The following is a 19,125-nucleotide window of genomic DNA, read 5'->3' as shown; positions in this document are numbered from 1 at the left end:
GATGAGGAATGAGGAAGAAAAATTCAGTCTCTTCCTAGAAAGTGATGGAAGGCGGAGCTGAACCCAGGCCATCTTGCCTCTTCCTCTCTCACCCTCGCCCGAGTAGTAATTCTGTTCACATCTGTTACCACCTCTCCTCAATTCACTGGTCATCCTCAGTTCACTAAAGTGCTCAGTCCAACACTCTACACAAAATAGGAACTTAGTGAATATTTTCCAAATAAAAGCATCACTAGGAGCAGTGCTAGTGGTTTGATTCCACTGGGAGAAGTGGCTACAGAAGACATGGATAGTGGTGCTGAGAATACAGTAGGGCTCCATCACTGTATTCTCATTTCACCGTTATTAAAGATGAGGAGACATGCACAGGAAAGTGGCCCCAGGGAATGTTTGCAAGAAAGAAGACACAGGTGGTGTTCATGAACTGAAAATCTGCCAAATCGGTGCCACCCATGAGATGCTAGTGAGGCATCTTGTATTGTTAATTACTTTTATTGAACTTGGATGTGATGCAGTGATTTTTTTCTTAGTGTGTGTGTACATATACATATGTATGACAGAGTCCAACTCTGTCTCATTATTGTGCTAGCCTCCCAGTTGCTATATTGATGTGCTGCAGTCCTGGTGAAGATTGAGAAGAGTGTGGTCCCTCTCAACCCACAGAGTGAGCATTTCTGGATTAAGGCAGAAGTGCTGAACTCCATGCACAGTGTCTTTTATGTTGTATATGGTGAGCAAAGTTACTGCTCAGAGAGGATTCTAAAAGTTTGTCCAGGATTACCAAATGAGAATTCTGGAGATGGAGATTGAGGATTAGGTAATTGGCGGGTGGGAGCCAGGGGAGGGGAGGGAAACGAAGTCAAGGGGAAGTGCAAAATATCTGATTGTGCCCCAAAAAGCTGTGGTCTTAGAAGCACTTGGGAGTGTTATTTTTTTCTGTTACTTTTGTCCTATGGCTGTGAAAGGACTTTATTCCACTAGAGAATTCAGTGGAGGTCTCTTTTGCTCAAATGAGAGGAAGGAGCCCATCACATTCTCAGAAGAATGTCCTAAGTATGAGAGAAGGCACAAGGCCTACTTCTCTGAATTTCAGTGAGGACAGGGTTCACATGGAGCACAAGTTCTCCAGAACTCCAAATAGACCTGGGAGGAGAGTGGACCAATAAATACTGAGCATACGACGGAACAGACTTGGTTTTGCTGCCGAAACAGCCCCCTGAAATCACAATGACTTAAAGTCTATGCACATCTGAGGGACTCTCCCTAGGAACGTGCTCCTCCATGTAATGACTCAGTATTTCCTTTCAGTATCAACATGCACTTCCACAATTGCCACAGTAGGGGAAGAGGGAAAGAGAAAGGTTGTGCACTGGCAATTAAGTGCTTCCCCAAGAAATGACACCCATCACTTCTGCTCACATGGCCAAGCAGTCATGTGTCCATTCCTAACTCCAAGGAGATGAGAAGTACAAGCCTCCCCTGCATTCAGGAGGGAAGGAGAACTTGATGTTGGTGAACACTCGGAAGGTCGACCACATTCTGCCACACCCAGTGAGCTGGCACATGTCTTCTTCTTTCGTATTCACTACTTAAATATTCCTTTCCCTTGGACTACCTGGTATATATCAAAGACTTACGGGGTAGTGTTAAGGAAGGAAGACCAGATAGTTTTACAGCCCTTTTGAGTTCACAGATGACATTTTTGAAAAAGAAGAGAAGCCAGGGAAACCCAGTTAACTCTGAGTACTCTTCCCTTGGAGCCATCAGACTCTAACTCTGGGAAAGAGTGTGGGTTAGAGGAGCCATGGCCTGATTTCAGTAATACATCTAAGATGGAACAACTCACTTTGAATTGCCCAGGACTGTCATGCTTTGCGTGAAAGTCTCCTGGAAGCATGCTCTTCTGCCTCCATTCCTCCCCTTGTTACCAGACATGATTCAAATTTCCTCTAAGCCCTGTGACTTTTCCAGAAAGCAGCTCTCCCAGCAGCAGAGAGAGAGGAAAAAAAACTTTCCCTTATTATTCTTCCAATAATGAATTCCTGCTCTGAGTGGGCCGCGTCCATGTGTTTTCAGTCAAGTGCTGATGGCAGCCTTGCTGGGGGACATTTCCAAGAGGCTGTGGACATAACAGATGAGGGCTCATATTAACAAGAGCTGCTCTCGCTTTTCCTTCCAGTTCAGGCTCCCGAGTCCTGAAATCAGAAAGGGAAATGATTCACGAGATCTTGTCGCCGAACAAACATGGCTGCCACACCTCTTTGCTCCTTTTAACTAGTAAAACATCATGGTTTTAAAACTTCCCTCTGAGGGATTTGTAGAACTGGATCTCAGTAACTTAAAAAGGACTTTGCTTTCTCAGACCAAACCAGTTCTTTGTAGATCCCAAGACCTCCTTTCTTCAGGACTCAAAAATAGTCTTTGCCTACACTGACATCATAAGAACAAAGGGAGAAATTTGGTCACACCATTTTCTGCCTAAAACCTAGTCTCAAGGACACAAGATGCTTCCAAGTAAGCAGTGGTGGTAGGCCACGTTTGCCTAGGGAACCAGCTTACTCATTCACCTTGAAGCAAATGTCTTTAGATAATAATTCAGTTTCAACTTACCTACATGGAACTTGTAGAAACAGTTATAGCTGGGTTCTTTTGATTGAGAAAAATCACTTACCTCTGGTAAAAGGGAACAGGTGTCATTAAGGATACAGGTGGCCTAGAACTGGAAAGCCTTGAGGAGACAGAGGTAGCCCTGGGGATTCAGTACCTTGGAGTCTCTGCTTCTCTCTGCATTTCTACCTGAAGCTTCTCTCTCTCCCAGCAGACGCGCCCTACAGACTGTGTACTTCTGCTTACTCAGAACTTCAGCTTGCATGTGGCTCATCCTGGTCTCTTGAGCTCCTCTCTACACCGCAGCCTTTCAACTTCAGTTCCCATTGGCCTTTTCCCTTGGTATTTCCTAGTTAAAATTCCTAAGAGACAATCTCACTGGCTCAGCCTCCTCTTATTGTTTTGTCTCAGATAATATCATTGGTCACTAGCCAGCTAGTCAGTTGCGGACTGAGGCGGAGGAGGTGAAAGTATGGCTGCCTAAGCAGCAGCAGATGTGGGCAAGGCAACTTCCATGAGAGGGCTGCGAGAGGGTGAGGCAATGATGACTCCAGTGCACTGTTTGTGCCCTTAACTGGATTGCTACAAGGACACTCACTCTCTCTTGCTGCTTCTTCCCTTGTTGTCACTGTAGACTGATCTCTCCTGTCACAGCCTAGTCCTCCATTACTGCTCATCCCCTGACCCCTGACTCCAGTATCCTGCTTCTCTCCTTGTTGAAGTGCCCAATCACAGAGGTATAGGACAAGTGAGTGGGAAGGAAGAGCTCTTAAAATTTATTTGATAATATAAGGAAGATTGGGAAAGGTGTGGTATGGAAGGAGGAATGGAAGTAAAATCCTTTCTAAGCTAAAGAAAATCCCGTTTCCACCATGGGACCAGAGCACCTTTCCTCTTTCGCTTAATCTTTGGAGCACTTTCCCTTTCCCTGAAATCAGGCATCAGTAGAAGCAAGAGAAACTTCCACTGGGGAAGCTTGACTGAGCCTTGAAGGAAGATATTCTAGCTCCACTAATCCCAAGACCTTCTTCTGACCCCTTGTGAGGATCCATAGTCCCCATCCCAGACCCTCCCCTTTGTCCAGCCAGCCTCCTGGAGTCCTGGTCCTAGATCCCTGAATAAGAAGTCCAAAACTGTTTACTTTCAAACTAAGATTTAGAGCACAAGTTCTGTTCGGCTACGGTCTTTGCCAATCGTGTTCTCTCGAGATGCCCAAAGCTCTTCATTGGCAGTTTTCACAATCTTCATGATATTTTTGGAGGACTGGTCATGTGTGCTGTTGTGGTATTTCAACTGAGTCAGAGAAACTGCTTTATCTGAATTCACACGTCAACTAGAGGGCCGGGGAAAAATTGGATCATGATAGTGGCTTTGCCTTTTGTTCATTAGAGACTGTTGCCTTTATACCTCATCAAGTGGTTAAAAGGCCAATCCAAACCGTCTCCATTCAAATGTCAGTATTTCCACGTTCTTTTCAGTGCACATGAGGCTAGAAGTGAATTAGAAGCAAATCTAAACAACTCTATTTCCCTGCCCTTTCCTGAGTTCTGAGTTTGTCAGTGTTGATTAAATCTTTGGTCAAACCTTATCCTGTGACTGACACTTTTATCTACTGACTAAAATCGCAAAGTTTCCCTAGGAGCCTATTACGGCAGACAAGGTAGTTCTGATGGTGTTTCTCAACCTGCCGCTGTGGGATTCTAGAGCCAGTTCCTCTGGATCATTTCCAGATCTCTGCTTATTCCATTTAGAATCTGAGGTTGAAGTCTGTTACCATTGGCTGTCCCCTAGGATCTGAGAACTCATCTGGGGTTTGTCCAGCCTCTCCAACACCATCATCCAAACTCTACAGTCATCGCCACTCTAACAGCTTGAAAGTGATGCAAAGATGGAGCAGAAGCCAGTTTGGATTTATCCCAGTTCTCTAGGCCCCTCTGGGGTTAATCAGCAACCACCTATCTTCGTGTTAATAACATAAGCTTCTCTCACTAGAACACCTGGAGGAAACCCATAGGAAGGCTTAGGATGAAGCCAATTTTGCAGTAATTATTCTGACCATCACTCGTTTTAGCTGGGCTTAGACTCTCCAGACAAAACCAGCTTGCCGAGCCTAACCAAGCAGCTGGATGGATCTGCAGTTCTCAATGTTCCTTAAGCTGTCATGGGCCTTGCTAATACTTTCTATGCCCACATCTCAGCTCAAAGTCTCCTTCTACTGTGAACTTCAGGCAACATCTCCCTATTTTAGGTACACGGGGTTTAGTGAAATGTCCTGAGTGCATCTCACTGGTGGAATTCTTTAGTGGCATCTTCCCAGCCCTTTCCCTGCCCTCCCAGCCCATGCTGATGGTGGTATTCACACTTCTGGAGAAATAATAGACCTTCTTAATGGGGATTGCTCACCACTTTTCCTAGTAACTAACCCAAATGGCCTTGGGTGTTAGGTGATTGCCTGTGCAGGGTGAAAGGGCCAGGGTCTGGGAAAGTGGACAGGGTGGATGGGGTACACATGGAAAACAGTTCCTTGCTGTATTCGTCTGAAAAGGCTGCCATAACAGAACACCACAGAATGGCTTAAACAACAGAAATTTATTTTCTCATAGTTCTGGAGGCTGGAAGTCCAAGATCAAGGTGCCAGCAGGTTTGGTTTTCCTTGAGACTTCCGTCCTTGGCTTGCAGGCGAACACCTTCTTACTGGGTCCTCACATGACCTTTCCTTTGTGTGTGCTGCTAGTGTCTCTTCCTCTTCTTATAAGGATCCTAGTCTTACTGGATTAGAGTCCTGCTCTTATGACCTCATGTAACCTTAATTACCTCCTTTTAAAGGCCCTGTCTCCAAATACAGTCATATTGGGGCTTAGGGCTTCAACCTATGAATTTGGGGGGGGACACAGTTCAGTCCCTAACACCTGCCATAACTCTGTTTCCTTCAATAGATCCTTTCCCATCCTCTGATGCCGCCCTTCTAATCCTGAGTGGGAGAGAAGTAGATACTGGTCAAGAAATGGCAGGTGTGACTCTGTGCAGTCTGTTTGAAAATAGCTCCGCTAGGGAGTGAGGGTGACTGAGGTAGACAGAGTGAAAAGAGAGATGGATGGATACATGAAGGGATGGTTGGATGGATAGACAGATGGATGAATACATGACTTAGGTAGTACATTGACAGCACCAGGACAGACATTACGTTCTATTTCTTTGAAGTTGTGGCTTTTTACAGTACAGGGGCTGCAAATTCAAATGTCATGCTAGACAGCTAACAGAGTCCTAAAAGGAGGCCAGGTACAATAATAGGGAGTAGTGGGGACTGTGACAAAATGGAAAAAGAACACCCTGCCTAAAGGGGCAGCATGTGCTCAGCTCCAGCCAATTGTTACTTTGTGGGATGCCCACCTAATGTTGCCAGAACCTCTGACTTTTTAAGGGAAGCCAGAATCTGGATTTTCAGATGAAATCTTTCTTTAAATAAATCGTTAAATTATGGCAACTAATGCAAAAATTATAAAATACTGTGTGGGTCAAATAAACACATTTACAGTCTGAAATGAATCCTGGATGCTGCCAGATTTCTACTCTTAGAATACTAGAAAGGTGTCTGTAATGTCATCACGTGAGGGGGTGGGTGTTCAGGAGCTCGGGCTCATGAGTACACTGCCTGGGTTCATGTTCCAATCTACCACCTACTAGCACTGTAATCTTGGGCAAGCCACCCAGGTAACTCACAGTGTTGTAAAGATGAAATTAGTTAATCCATGTAGTGCCCAGAACAATGCTTGCTGCCTAGTAAGAAAGCAATAACTGAGCCAGAATTATTAGGCAGCATCACTAAACCTTGTGGTTTCCTCATCTGTAAAATGGGGGCAACACTTGCCTTTCCTAGCCCCCAAGGGATTGTTGTGAGAGTAAAAGAAGAATATACGTGAAAGGGCTTGCCAAGAGGGGCTTGCGCGTTGCTGAGAAATATAGCATGCGTTGCTCACGTTACTGTGCCTAACAAGGAGGCTCAGCCTTCCCAGAGCAGGGCTGGGAATCCCTGGGAGGAGGAGGTCAGCAGTAATTAGAAGTGATCCTGTGTCCTTCTAAGGGTCATTTGGCCATTTTGGTGTCTTAGAATTTGGTGAGTTTTGCTTTCTTATTATGAAATTTTAAAACATTCAGAAAAGTAGCGAAAATAGTATAATGAGCACCCAAGTACCCTTGTCTAGATTTAGTCATTGTTAGCATTTGCCGTATGCGCTTCATCTTGGTGAGTATTCCTGGCAGAGATAAAATCAAGGAGATGCCAATGATTGAGGCCTACCCGTACCGAGCAGGAGCTGAGAGCCTGCACTACCTCAGGGAGTCCTTATTTTTGCAAGAAAGCAAGACCCAGTCAGCTGTAGATGGTTGGTTCTTTTGGGATAGGACCCCAAAGAAGGGATTTTGGGCAAGATAGTTTGTTTTAGATGATACCTTCGTACCACCTTAAAGAAAGTGATATAAACTGGGACACAGATTATTTTATTATTTATAAGATTTTCATTTATTGCTTTTTAAGGTTTTTTTGCAAAGAGAATGTATTCATGTATTACTCATGTAATTGAAAACTAAACATTTCTAAAGAGACTTTCCTGTAGAAATGTCTCTGGCATAAAAAATTCAGGAGTTGAAACTGCGGTGGTTCTGTGAGAAGCCCAGTCAAATCACGGTGATGAAAAGAAACGGTGGTCGCTGAAAATGAAAGGTTTTAGGAGCAGAAACACTCAGACTGAAAGGAAGTATATGCCAATTATAAAGGGCTCTTTCTGTGAAAGCGTTTAAAAGAGTCTCTAAGACATATTGCCCCATTTCTCAGCAGTAGCCATTACTGCATGTAAATGCGAAGGCTTCTCCCTGGAAAGGATGTCTTACAACGTGAAAGCAACTAAACTTTGCTTTAAAATTCTATTATTCAGACCCTTCATTAATTTAAGCTGACATTCCTCCTCAATTGGGGCAAATCATCAAAGCTTTATTGTATTGAGAACCTTGAATTCAGCAACAAAGAGTGTGGGCTTTGGAAGGAAGGGAGGGCGGAGAGCTCCTGAGAGCAATGAAGGGAGGGGAGGGGAGGGGAGGGAGGCGGCAGGAAGGAGGGGGAAGGGGAAAGCCTGGAGTACTGAGAGGCCAAAGGGAGAGGGGAGGAGTTAGACCAGCAGAGATAAAATGTCGGGGGACAGTAGACGGAGAGGGGCTTCGAGGGGCCCTCTGCCGCAAAGCTGCCCCTTGAGCCTCCGTTGATCAACATGGTAGAAGCAAAACCAGCCTGCAACTTTGCCCTCACCGCACAGTACCTGGCAGGAAGTCAGCCCCACGGGCCTGAGGCCTGCAGCCCCAGCCCCCACCCCTCCCCACCCCCCCGCCCCGTGCCCCCTCCACCAGCCGAGCCTGGCCCAGTTGCACCTCCACCCCAGGCCATCAGCAGGGCTCCCTCTTCCTTTCCGGTGTGATTTACTGCAGGACGATGATGTGGGATGTGCTAGGTGGAATGTATTGGGTTCATTGTTGAGGCAAAGGCAAGGAAGGGGCTTTTGAAATGTGAGGACCTGGTCCACAAACCTGTGCTGAGCATCTACGACTATGCTAGAATAAAATAAGATTTGTAATACGAACTTTAAAGCGTAAAGGAAAACTGGGTTTTTCAATGTGTAACTTTAATAAATAAAATACCAATTTGGAAAACCAAAATGTGTGCCTGGTAGTCCTTTCTCTGCACTGAAACAGTCCTCAAGGACACGAGAAAGTCGTGTGGATGCTGTGGAGCAGACAGCTCCTGGTGTCCAGCAATCCATCCGAGACCAAGCCAGGGGTGGCTGCAGGACTTCAGTCCCCAGCCCACCACCTTCCAGCTCTGTGCCCTCAAAGAACCCCTGTGACCTCCCTGAGTCACAAGTTCCCAATGTGTAAAATGGGGATAGAAGTCATCTGCTTAGTCTTCATCCAAAGGGGCCCATGAGGGTGACCGTGTGGAGAAACCGGTGATTTTCCAAACTTCCCCAGCAGCCTGAACCTGGGTTACTGCGTTGACCCGCCCTCCAGTTGAAGACGAATCAGATTGTGCTACTCCTCTGCTCAGAACTCTGAAGTAACTCCTTTACATTCACACTGAAAGCAAAGACCCCCCTCCCTCCTGGAAAGCCTGACATGCTCAGCTGCACCTGCTCTCCCACCTCTCAGTGCTCACCTGCTGCTGCCACCCCGGTCTCTGTGCTGTTCCTCCTGTCACCAGGCACCTTCCCCTCAGGGCCTTTGCCCTTCTGAACCTTTGCTGGAATGCTAGCTGACACCCTCACCGCCTTCCCCCAGATATTGGCATGACTCCCTCACCTCTACGTTTTTGCTAAAATGTTACCTTCTCCATGAGACCTACCCTGTTTAAATTGCAGCCCACTCTCCTTACCCCCATCCTGCTCGACTTTTACTTTCCCAAAGCACTCATCACCATCCAGCATAATAAACAGCTCATTACGTTTACCGTTCATTGTGCATCTTCCCGGCTATGGTGGAAGCTCTAGGGCAGGCGTCTCTGACTGGTTCACTGAGGGTCCTAAGCACCTAGAGCAGTGTCGGGCACATCGAAGGCACTCCCTAAGTTGGATCTTAAAGGTCCAGGGCATAAAGCTGATCTAAGAAGGGCTTCTCCAGTTGAAGGGGATATGAGCTCAAAATCTCTCCCACCATCCCTGCAGGCTCTCCATGGAATAACTCTTGCTCCAATGAGCAAGTTAGAAAACTGCTGACATTTGTTCTCATACATAAAACCAGTTTTGAAGCTATAATGTGCTGTGTAATATCAGGTCCAGGGGCCTGGCACAAGGGTTCTCACGCACAGCATGTGCCCATTTGGTAGAGATGGCAGGAGAAGGTGGGGAGCAAAGATCTCAGGATGGAGCCTTGCTGTCATTCAGGTCTCCATTCAGCCATCACCACTCAGCAAAGCCTTCCTTGTCTACCCTCTCTTTGTTCCACACAACATGACTGTAATGATTTCAGGCTGGACAACATTTATAAGTGTGTTTGTTGAGCAGCTACTATATGGTGGGCAGTGTCCGTGCCCAGATCACTACATAAGTGACCTCATGAAACTGTCAGCCTTTTAACTGTGGTCTCTCCAAGACCTCATACCAGGCCTGGAACAATCAATGCTCACTTATTTCCCTAATAACCCTCTGAATCAGGTACCATTAACCCCATCTTACAAATACAGGACCAAGGTTCGGGTTTAGGTAGCTTGGTTACTGTTGTACAACTAGTGAGTGGCAGAGCAAGCTCCAGTCACTCTGGTTCTGAGAGAAAATGCAGGTTAGACCATCCCTCCGGGGTCCCTCAAGCAGATCTGTCTCCTGGCCACACCAGGAGTCGAGGGGAAGGGTGTTTTTTTCGCCTGTCTTTCTCTTCTCCACCTGGGCTCACTTCCTCCCTGAGTGCAGTTGGCTCACCTGGAGGGGCCTCCTGCCATCTTGTGATTAATGGGCCTGCCTTTCCCACCCTCCCTGGCTGGGTAACCCCAGAGTTAGCAGTGGTTCATCCTGAATCATAAATCATGTTCTGAAAGGCATCGCAACTTTGTGCTCATAATCTCCCTAGAATTTAAATTCTTTGTGAAGGTGGTTTGCTTATGAGTGAGTGATGGATTCATCAAGTCTCTCCCTTTAAGAAGAATCTGGCCGATATTTGCTGGGTTCCCCTTGCCTCCTCCGCAAAGACAACCCTAGATAGTCCATTTAATGTAGCTAAAATTGTCCCAAGGCCCCCACACTCAGTTTCCACTCTGGCCATACTAAGGAAAAGCTCTAGTCATGTTGTCTCTTTACATAAACAGAAATCACTTATAACTAGCACGTTCACTGTGCTCTCTCTATACCCACTCTTAGCTGGGATCTTCTTCCTTAGCTACTGCTGAAGTGCAGCCTGCCAGGTGTTTACACTGTATAGGGACAAAGCAACTTAGTATATGTCCAGCCCTATTTTATGGAAGCTGAGAGGTGGCCGCTGAATCTCCAGTTCCAGAACTCCAGCCCTGGGAGAAAGCATCTCTAGAAAATTCTGGTTTGATGCCAGATTAAATTTTCTTTTGGAAACTTTTGAGTTTATTTCAGAGTTGCCCTTAGAGGCAATGATGAACTATAGGTGCCAGGCAGGTTTTCATTTTCTGGGTGCTTTTTATTTCATCTAGAACCAGCAGTGGCCTTTAGAATCTGCTTCTCCCTCTCAGAGACTCTTTTTGGAGGTTTCATGTTCAAAGCCTTTAGGTTGGAGAAGCTCAGGGTTGAGTTGAATGTCAGAAATGACTGAGTCCACCAGTATTGCTCTATTAGTAAAAGGCGGGAGCGGTTCTTCAGTTATGTGGGACTGTTCTGTGTATGGGAGGACATTTCTCCCTCCTGCCTCATCCACAGGATGCCAGGTAACCCTAAGAACCAGAAGTGCCTGTAGCCTGTATTCCAAACACTCGTGGTTGAAAAGTCCCAGTGACAGCAGCTCTGAAAGATGACGAAGCAGGGGCAGAAGTTCTGCATTGGTGAGGGGTCAGTCTACCCCCAGGGGTACCCCTTCCCAGTGGAAGTTACTTCCCACTCTTGTTGCCAACAATGACCTTTGTCTGCCTTCAAGTCTGGTCTTGATGAGTACTATTTTAATCTCTGATTTCTCTCATATAAAACTGTGGGCAGTGGGAAGGAGAGGAGGAAATCTCAGAAGGGTCCTGTTCCCTGGAATGACTTTCTCAAGTTAATGATTGAGAGAGTTTACTAGATGCAAGTTCCCAAGCCCAGCAATCAGAGTCTGCGATAGAAGAGAGAGAAACAAACAGATCCACCAGGACCCGAACATTGGGCTGCAACGTTGTCCCCACCTGCCGCCTGCATCAGTCCTGACTCGCAGGTAGATCCCTGAGTACTACTCCTCTGCTGCCCCACAAGGCACGGCTGGTTCTCTCTCATTTCTGGAAATATCAACATTCTCTGCAAGGTGCATGGCCAGAGTCAGGATCTTCTGATAGGGCAGGGATTCTGTAACTTCCCAGAGCCTGGAAGAGCATGACTGACTATCAAGAACCATCCAGAGAGGCTGTCAGATGAATCACTGTGTCTGTTCTTATTCTGCTCCTTGTTTCTCCTGGGCATGATTAACCACACACGCCAACGCCCCAGCCTACGGGCCGTCGATTCCAGCCCTGCATCCCGCCCACCCGTCTTGCTGGGGCAGTGCTCTGTGCAGCTCTCAGCACATCCTGTTTGTTCAGTCCCCTTTGTCTCCCTCTGGAGCAACAGGGAGAGAGGATTCCTCTGAGTCCCTTGGCTTTGGGCTTTGAAATCAGATCCTGGCACACCTGATTACACTCAATAGCTGGAAATGGTAAGGATGTCCGATGGGCAGAGGGCTCTTGTTTAAAGCTCTGCACACCAGGAAGGCAGGGGCTGGGTCTCCTCCTCAGGACTGCACTGGAGGGGGCAGGATGCTCTGGCAGGAAAAGCAAACAGTGAACTGAAGGGAAATTCACTTGAAAAAGAACTGGGAGCGCCGTCCGTCCAGCAGTTTGTGAGCCGACCCTGAGGACACAGAGTGGGGCTTAGACTCACCCCTTGCCTTGCACTTCCCCGATTGGGAAGCTTTGAGTTCCAGGAACCATCTGCCTGAGGGCCAGGAGCGCCAAACCTCTCGGTCCTCCTTTTTATGTAGAAGTGTTGCCTCTGAGACCTTGGCAAAGGGAATAAAAACGTAGCAACTTACTGGCCACCGCAGTGGGAGCCCAGTGGACACTGGAACATTAAAGGGCAGCTCCCGTGCTTCCAAGGCCCCGCAGTCTCCACACACTGTGAGCTTTCCAGCAGAGGGGCCACCCTAATGCACTAGTCCAGTGGCTTGAGAAGTTAGGAAAATTTCATAACTACAAAAAGTTATAAAGAGCATCCTTGCACCCATCCTGGCTTAAGAAATGAAATGGTACTGATGGCAGGTAAAGCCTCCATTGTCCCCCCTGAACCCATCCTCTTCCTTGCCTCTCCAGCGACAACCTCTCAGTCATTCTGGGCATTTCCTGTACATTCCAGTGAGGTTGTGGCCTTCTTTGGGGCAATTGCTTAACCTTTCTGAGCCTCACAGTCTTCATCTGTATAAAAGGGCTATTGACAGGATTAAAGGAAATGATTTATGATAAATATTTGGCTGTTGTTCTCAAGAAAAGGCCAAAGTCAGCAGAAGGAATTGGGTCAAATGCAAGACCCTTCCCAGCCTGGCCCTGACTTGCCCTGACAGCCTGCTCTCCTCTCTGCAGCCCTCTCCAGCCTTCCAAATGCCCCGCTCCCCAGATGCACCACCTGTTTCCATGCCTTTGGGCCATTGCGGATAGTGCGCTTACATACTTGAAATGCTCGTCCTCTGTCTCAGTCTTCCTTCAACTCTGGGCTCAGATGTCACCAACTCTGGGAGGCCTTTCCCGTCACCCCAGGAAGTGACTCCGGGCGTTCCTGTGGCTCTCTACCTTTGCCTGAGCACTTGCAGTGTGGCCATGACTTTCCCAGTGTGCCTGCCCTGCTCTCTCACTGAGCTGCAAATGCAGCAAGGACAGGGACGGGGTCTCCTCTGGCCACTCTAGCCAGTAGCCTAGCCAACTGCCTGCTGGCACATGGCAGGCCCATGTTAAGTGAGTGAATGAGTGAGTGCATGAATAAACGACAGCTCAGTCATCGGACTCACAGCATTCTGCCCAGTTAACAGGGAAGTCCCCATGTCCCCAGTTCTCCTTAGAGACATTTTTCTCTTCTAAGTCCCAAAACGTCTTTGTTCTGGAAGCACAAAACTGAAAGCTCTCTCTAGATTCCTCAAATAAAAGTTGGAGCAAATAGAATGGGAGAATGAACTTTCTTCCTCTATAACTTCAACAAACAACAGTTTCAAAGAGAACCCTGGATGGGTTTTACTCAGACCTTGAACATCTTTTTCTAGGTGTCTTACCATTGTGTTCTTTTTCTTCTTGCAGCCAGTAGAAATTCTTAAAGACATGGAAATGTACAAACTCATTAATGCTGCCTGGAAAATCTGCTTTACCACCACAGAGACAAATATTGGGAAAGATCACTCTGGCTATTAAGGCGTTCTCACCCACACCCATTGTTCTCTGCTAAAATGTTTGGTTGCCACTGTACAGACTCAGCTTTAGTCATGGAATTTCAGAGGATGTGTCTCAGAAGTGGGATCAAGAGCAAGCCTGACAGTAATCTGCACCAGGAGCCAATTCAGTCCCCAAGCACTTACAACGGGCACACGGGTCGGCCCAGGAAGGAAATGTGAAGTGAGAGTGAGAGCAGGGATTGGGTTGTGTGTACACAAGACAGAAGTCGATTTTTTTTTTTACGTTTCTAACTTTTATCATGATTTATTATAATTTTTAGGTGAATGTCACATAACATAAAACATTTTAAAGAGAACAATTCAGTAGCAATTAGTACATTCACAGTGTTGTGCAACCACCACTTCTATCTAGCTCTAAAACATTTTCATCACCCCAAAAGGAAACCCCATCCCCATTAGGCAGTGCTCCCCAAATCCCTTTCCTCTCAGCTCCTGGAAGCCACCAATCTGCATTCTGTCTCTATGGATGTACCTGTTCCGGAGTTGACACAGATAGAATCATATGGTATGTGGCCTTTTGTCTGGCCTCTTTCCCTAACATAATGTTTTTGAGGTTCATCCACATGGTATCATGGATTATTCCTTTTATTGCTGAGTAATACTCCATTGTATGGATACACCACATTTTGTTTATCCATTCATCCATTGATGGACATTTGAGCTCTTTCCACCTTTTAGCTTTTGTGAATAATGCTGCTATGATCGTGTGTGTACAGATATTTATTTGAGTGCCTGTTTTCAATTCTTTCGGGTATATACCTAGCAGTAGAATTGCTGGGTCATATGGTAATTCTATGTTAACTTTCTGAGGAACTGCGGTCCTGTTTTCCTGAGTAGCTGAACTGTTTTACATTTCCGCCAGCAATGTACGAGCACAGTGTAGATCTTATCCTTCCGGGATTCACACTCTAACGTGGTCTGAGGACTCTCCAGGTCTCAAGGGCTATGTTCTGTGCACACAGAACTCACAGTCTATGGGTGAAGATGCAAATTCTTCACAGGGATAGGGAAGAAAGTGGAGCCCTCAGTACAAGTTGAAGGATGGTCCAGAGCAGAATGGACTTCACCTGTCTCCTTGCCACCCATCCTTGGCTAAGCAAGGAACAGACTTGAGAATTTCCTTGTCTGCCACGTCTTATATTCCCTTCTTTCTGGTCCATCTTCATTACTACCTGTTCTCAAGACTATTGGGTCACAGTGGCTTTTCCAGTAAACATGCGGGACTCTGTAAGGACGTGAGCCGGTATTTAGAGCCCCCACATTTGTGAAAGCTGAACTCTACACATGCCACTCATCAACATGTGCGAGCCAGAAATAGGAGGAACATCTTTAAAGAGAAAGCTACAAAAGCGAAGTTATTAATAGTAGCTGTGGGGGAGAAAGGCAAGGCCATCAGCAGAGCCCGCTGAATTAGACTCCTCAGAGGGAAAGGGCACAGAATTGGGTTTTTCTTGAAACCACTTAGAAGGAGCTGAGGCCTATGTTAAATCTGTATATAAGTATTATTTGATTGGAAGAATAAAAAATACTGTTGTATTGTAATCTTTCTTTCCTTACCGTCTTGTAGCTCAAGTGTCAGCAATTTTGGGGGGAAAGTCTTCCTGAAAAAGGCCTGGGTGCCCCTGGGACAAGGTCCTTTCTATTAGACATGGATCTTTATGGCTAAACAAGGGGCTGAAAGAGGAAACAGGGAAGGGAGGAGCCTCAGGGGAGCAGGGCCCTGAGAAGGGAGCCAGGCCAAGGAGGCCTTTGAGAAAAGAGAGGAGTCGAGTCTCCTGGATGTTCCATGTGGGTGTGGGCCCCCCGGAGGATGGCGAGGAGAGGAGGAGAAGGGGAAAGGTTTGAGCACTGTGAGAATTCATGCTTCCTGTGGGGCTTGGCAGGAAGGAGACTCACCATACCATTTGGAAATAGGTCTTCACAGCACACTCATACGCCTTCAGGGGCACAATGGGCTTTGAAATCCCAGTGTATCTGGCTAAGAACAGGAGGCCCCAGGACACAGCTCTGATTTGAGCCCTGCCGTTGAACACAGGGGAGTCTCGGCTTTCCACAGGGCAGGAGGAGCTGGTCTTCACCACCTGCCAGGACATAAAGAATGAACAGCCAGATTATATTCTGATAATCTTTTGACCCCATTCCCTTTTTGGGGCCAAGTGGAGAACCCGTGACATCAGCATGGAGAGGAGTGACCTTCCTCACCAGCCACAAGTGAGAGCTCTCGTCTTGACTTTTTAGTCATAATCCAATGGGACATTTGTCAGGATCAGTGGGTATGGTGGGCTGAATGGTGGCCCCCCAAAAGATATGTGCACGTCCTAATCCCTAGACCCTGTGAATGTGACCTTCTTTGGAAAAGGACCTTTGCAGATGTAACTAAGCTAAGGATCTTGAGATGCGATCTTCCTGGATTACCCAGGTGGACTCTGAATCCAATGACAAGTATCTTATAAGAGACACAAGAGAAAGAGGCCCAGAGACGTAGAGGCAGAGACTGGAGTTCTGCAGGCCCCGCCAAGGAATCCCAAGAGCCACCAGAGGCTGGAAGAGCCGAGGAAGGGTTATCCCTGAGAGCTTTTGGGGGAGCTTGGCCCTGCCGGCACCTTGATTTTGGACTCCTGGCCTCCAGAACTGATAGAATATATTTCTGCCGTTTTAAGCCACCAGGTTTGTGATGATTTCTTGCAGCAGCCCCAGGAAATGAATACAGAGGGTTTGCATGGAGAGATGACGTGACTGGAGAGCGAGAGAATCCGGAGGTCTAGAAAACCCAGTTCAGGGCCTGGGCTTGCTGCCGGTGTCTGAGGGCAACTTTGTTACCCTTGTGCTGCGAGTCTGTTTCCTCTGTGTTCCTCATGTGTTTGCTCCTCATGGTTGAGAGCGAGGCTCACGGCTCACTCGAGGATGCTACTCAGGATCGGAGGAGGTCAGATCAGACCCTCACACCTATATGAAATAGTGGTAATAGTAATGACCACACTCTATAGACCGTTTAACACATGCTGGATAATTTACATTCGTTATCTTATTTGATCTTCAAAACAATCCTACAAGGGGACTATTCTCATGCCCATCTTACAGATGAGCAAGCTGAGGCTCTGAGAGGGCATGTAGCCTGTTCAAGGTCATTCAGTGAATGATGATGGAGCCAGACCTCAAGCCCAGGTCTACCTACACTTGATCCGCAGCAGTACCAGAGACTCAAGCTCCACAGAAACAGTCAGTCCAGTGTCCTGCGGCGCCCCACAGCACCTGGCTGGCTAATGAGAAAGGATTTGTTTATTTTCTGAATATTAGCACCACTGGCGCTACAGTTTGAGTGATGGATTGATTGAGATTAAGGTTGCTTCAAGGACCTCATTAGACCCTGCCAACAGCAGACGGATGGCAAAACATTCACATTCAGGGGAAAATCTTGTCAGAACTGATACTGATCAAGCACCTCTCAGGCCCAAGGCTCCGAGCCCTTCTCCCCTCTCCACCACACTGGGGGAAGAGATGAAACGCCTAACCAAGTGGCCTTTCCTATGTGAGAAGCTGGGCAGTCCACAAACATCCGGGCATAACTCACTCGCCCAGGCGGGACTGAGAAGAGAGGAAACTGGCTGGAGAGAGAAGCTCTGGAAAGGTCCTGTCTGGCACTGGTTCGTGTGTGGGGCCCTCTCTTTGTCAGGATGGACTCGGGCACGCTCTAAGTGCAGGGAGTCTCTGTGGTTTCACAGGGTCGTGGTCATAGTTTTGGGGGATCTAGGCTGATCCCCGTCTTGCTGCCGCTTAGACTGCGGTGCAGCTAACATGGCAGCCTCTTCCCAGTCCCTCCGGCATGCCGTGTGGGAAGGAGTGCAGGAGCAGGGAGCCCGACCAAGGGCCTGCAGGTTTCCTCCCACGCAGACTTCTGTGCAAGATAAAGTCAGGCAAGGCTGGGCCACAGGACAACAGCATAATAAATTCCCCTCCGGCCTCCTCCCGGCTCATTGTTCTGTTGCAGGAGTTGTTTTGAGTACGATCAAAAGGAAGGAAGAGCACTGGGCTATCAGGCTGGGGGAGAAGGATGCTCTCCTCGCCACTGCTGTTGCCCTTGGCCACCCTGATTTTAAATATGAGGAAACCAAGGGCAACATGCAGCCTAACCCCAGCTGCTGAGGCCCAGCGGCCACGCCGAGGCCCCGCCGAACCTCTGGGGACACAGCAACCTGTCCAGAGCCACTGACAGCAGCCCTGGTCGCACAGACCTTGTCCTTCCACCGAGGCCAGGGGGCTGGGAGGCCCGAGCACAGGGTCAGCGGTGGTGTGGGGCAGGAGCCGCAAATGCCCCCTGCTTTACCGCTTGGGCTGAGAACTGAGGCCCGAGGCCACAACTGTTGGAAATAATAGGCCATAAAAGGATCCTCCTGAGTTTGGCTGGCCTAGAGCCTACCACTTAAGGCAGTGAGTGGCCCAAGATCTCGGGAAACGGAGTCAACTTCAGGACTGGTGGCCTTGCTAAACTGAGCCCAGTGTCAGGCCTGGGTGCGGGGCGGTGTGCCCCATGGTCCCCAGCACTGGATTCCTGCAGGGAACTAGAGCAGAAAGCATGGCTTCCTTCAGCCCCGACTTTAGAGGCCGAAGGGCAGAGTGAGGGTTCCTCCTGACACACTCGCAGGCTCAGAGGGTCCTTGGCTCTCTCGGATGCCTACCCTGCCTGACAGCCAGAGTCTGATTTACCAGGTGCCGGCTGCAAGGGCCCAGTCACCTTTGTCTGGGCTAGAAGCCATGTCTGAGCCATCAAAGGAGCCTGGATGGGGGAGGACGTCAATGTGCTTCCTCAACCAGAAAGGTGGTTTGAGTTCGGCCAGAGCAGCCCAAGCAAAGAGCAGAAGCCTGTCAATTGAAAGCTGGGGCTGCTGGGAGGTCACCCCACAGCAAAATGAGAGCCATTATCAGTCTCATCCCAGCCCCAAGAAGGGAGAGCCTTTGAAGCCACAGACAGGCTGAACAGAACTTTCCACCTGAGAGACGCTGGAGCTGGGAGGTCAGGCTGCACGCAGCCCCCACAAAAATGGATCAAAGCCTGCTGCAGAGGGAGGGGCCCACAGCTGCAGCCCCGCTCCCCCCATGGGGCCTCCAGGGCTTTCTGAAGGCAAGTGGGCTGCCTTTGCAGGGGCCTGTGGGAAAACCCAGCGCAGATGCCCTGGGCAGCCAAACCCCTGGGGACTGCTGGGAGAGGGAGAATAAACCCCTCAGTGGTCCTGAAAAGAGAGGGAGGGAATTAAACACACAGAAAATGCTGAGACCACCCACCTGAGGAGCGCCTACCTTTCGGAAACAAATAACTCCAGGCTTCCCAGGCGCACTTCTAAGAGAACAGACAGACTGAGCACAGCGCTTGGG

General features: G+C 48.1%; 1 protein-coding gene across 1 annotated transcript in view; it reads left to right on the top strand.

Annotated features, from left to right (window-relative positions):
- LOC124233772 (DNA repair protein RAD51 homolog 2) overlaps nucleotides 1-1,054 on the top strand; it is a 555,642-nt gene extending 554,588 nt beyond the window's left edge. Inside the window, exon 13 of the transcript XR_006887137.1 lies at nucleotides 2-1,054. The gene's annotated coding sequence lies outside the window, so the exon portion shown is untranslated. The remainder of the gene's footprint in view (nucleotide 1) is intronic.
- Nucleotides 1,055-19,125: the final 18,071 nt, after the last annotated feature.

The sequence above is a fragment of the Equus quagga genome, unplaced genomic scaffold, assembly GCF_021613505.1.
Source record: "Equus quagga isolate Etosha38 unplaced genomic scaffold, UCLA_HA_Equagga_1.0 220_RagTag, whole genome shotgun sequence".
Lineage (NCBI taxonomy): Eukaryota > Metazoa > Chordata > Mammalia > Perissodactyla > Equidae > Equus > Equus quagga.
Note: the sequence above shows the minus strand (reverse complement) of the source record. Positions and strands in the feature narration are given on the sequence as shown.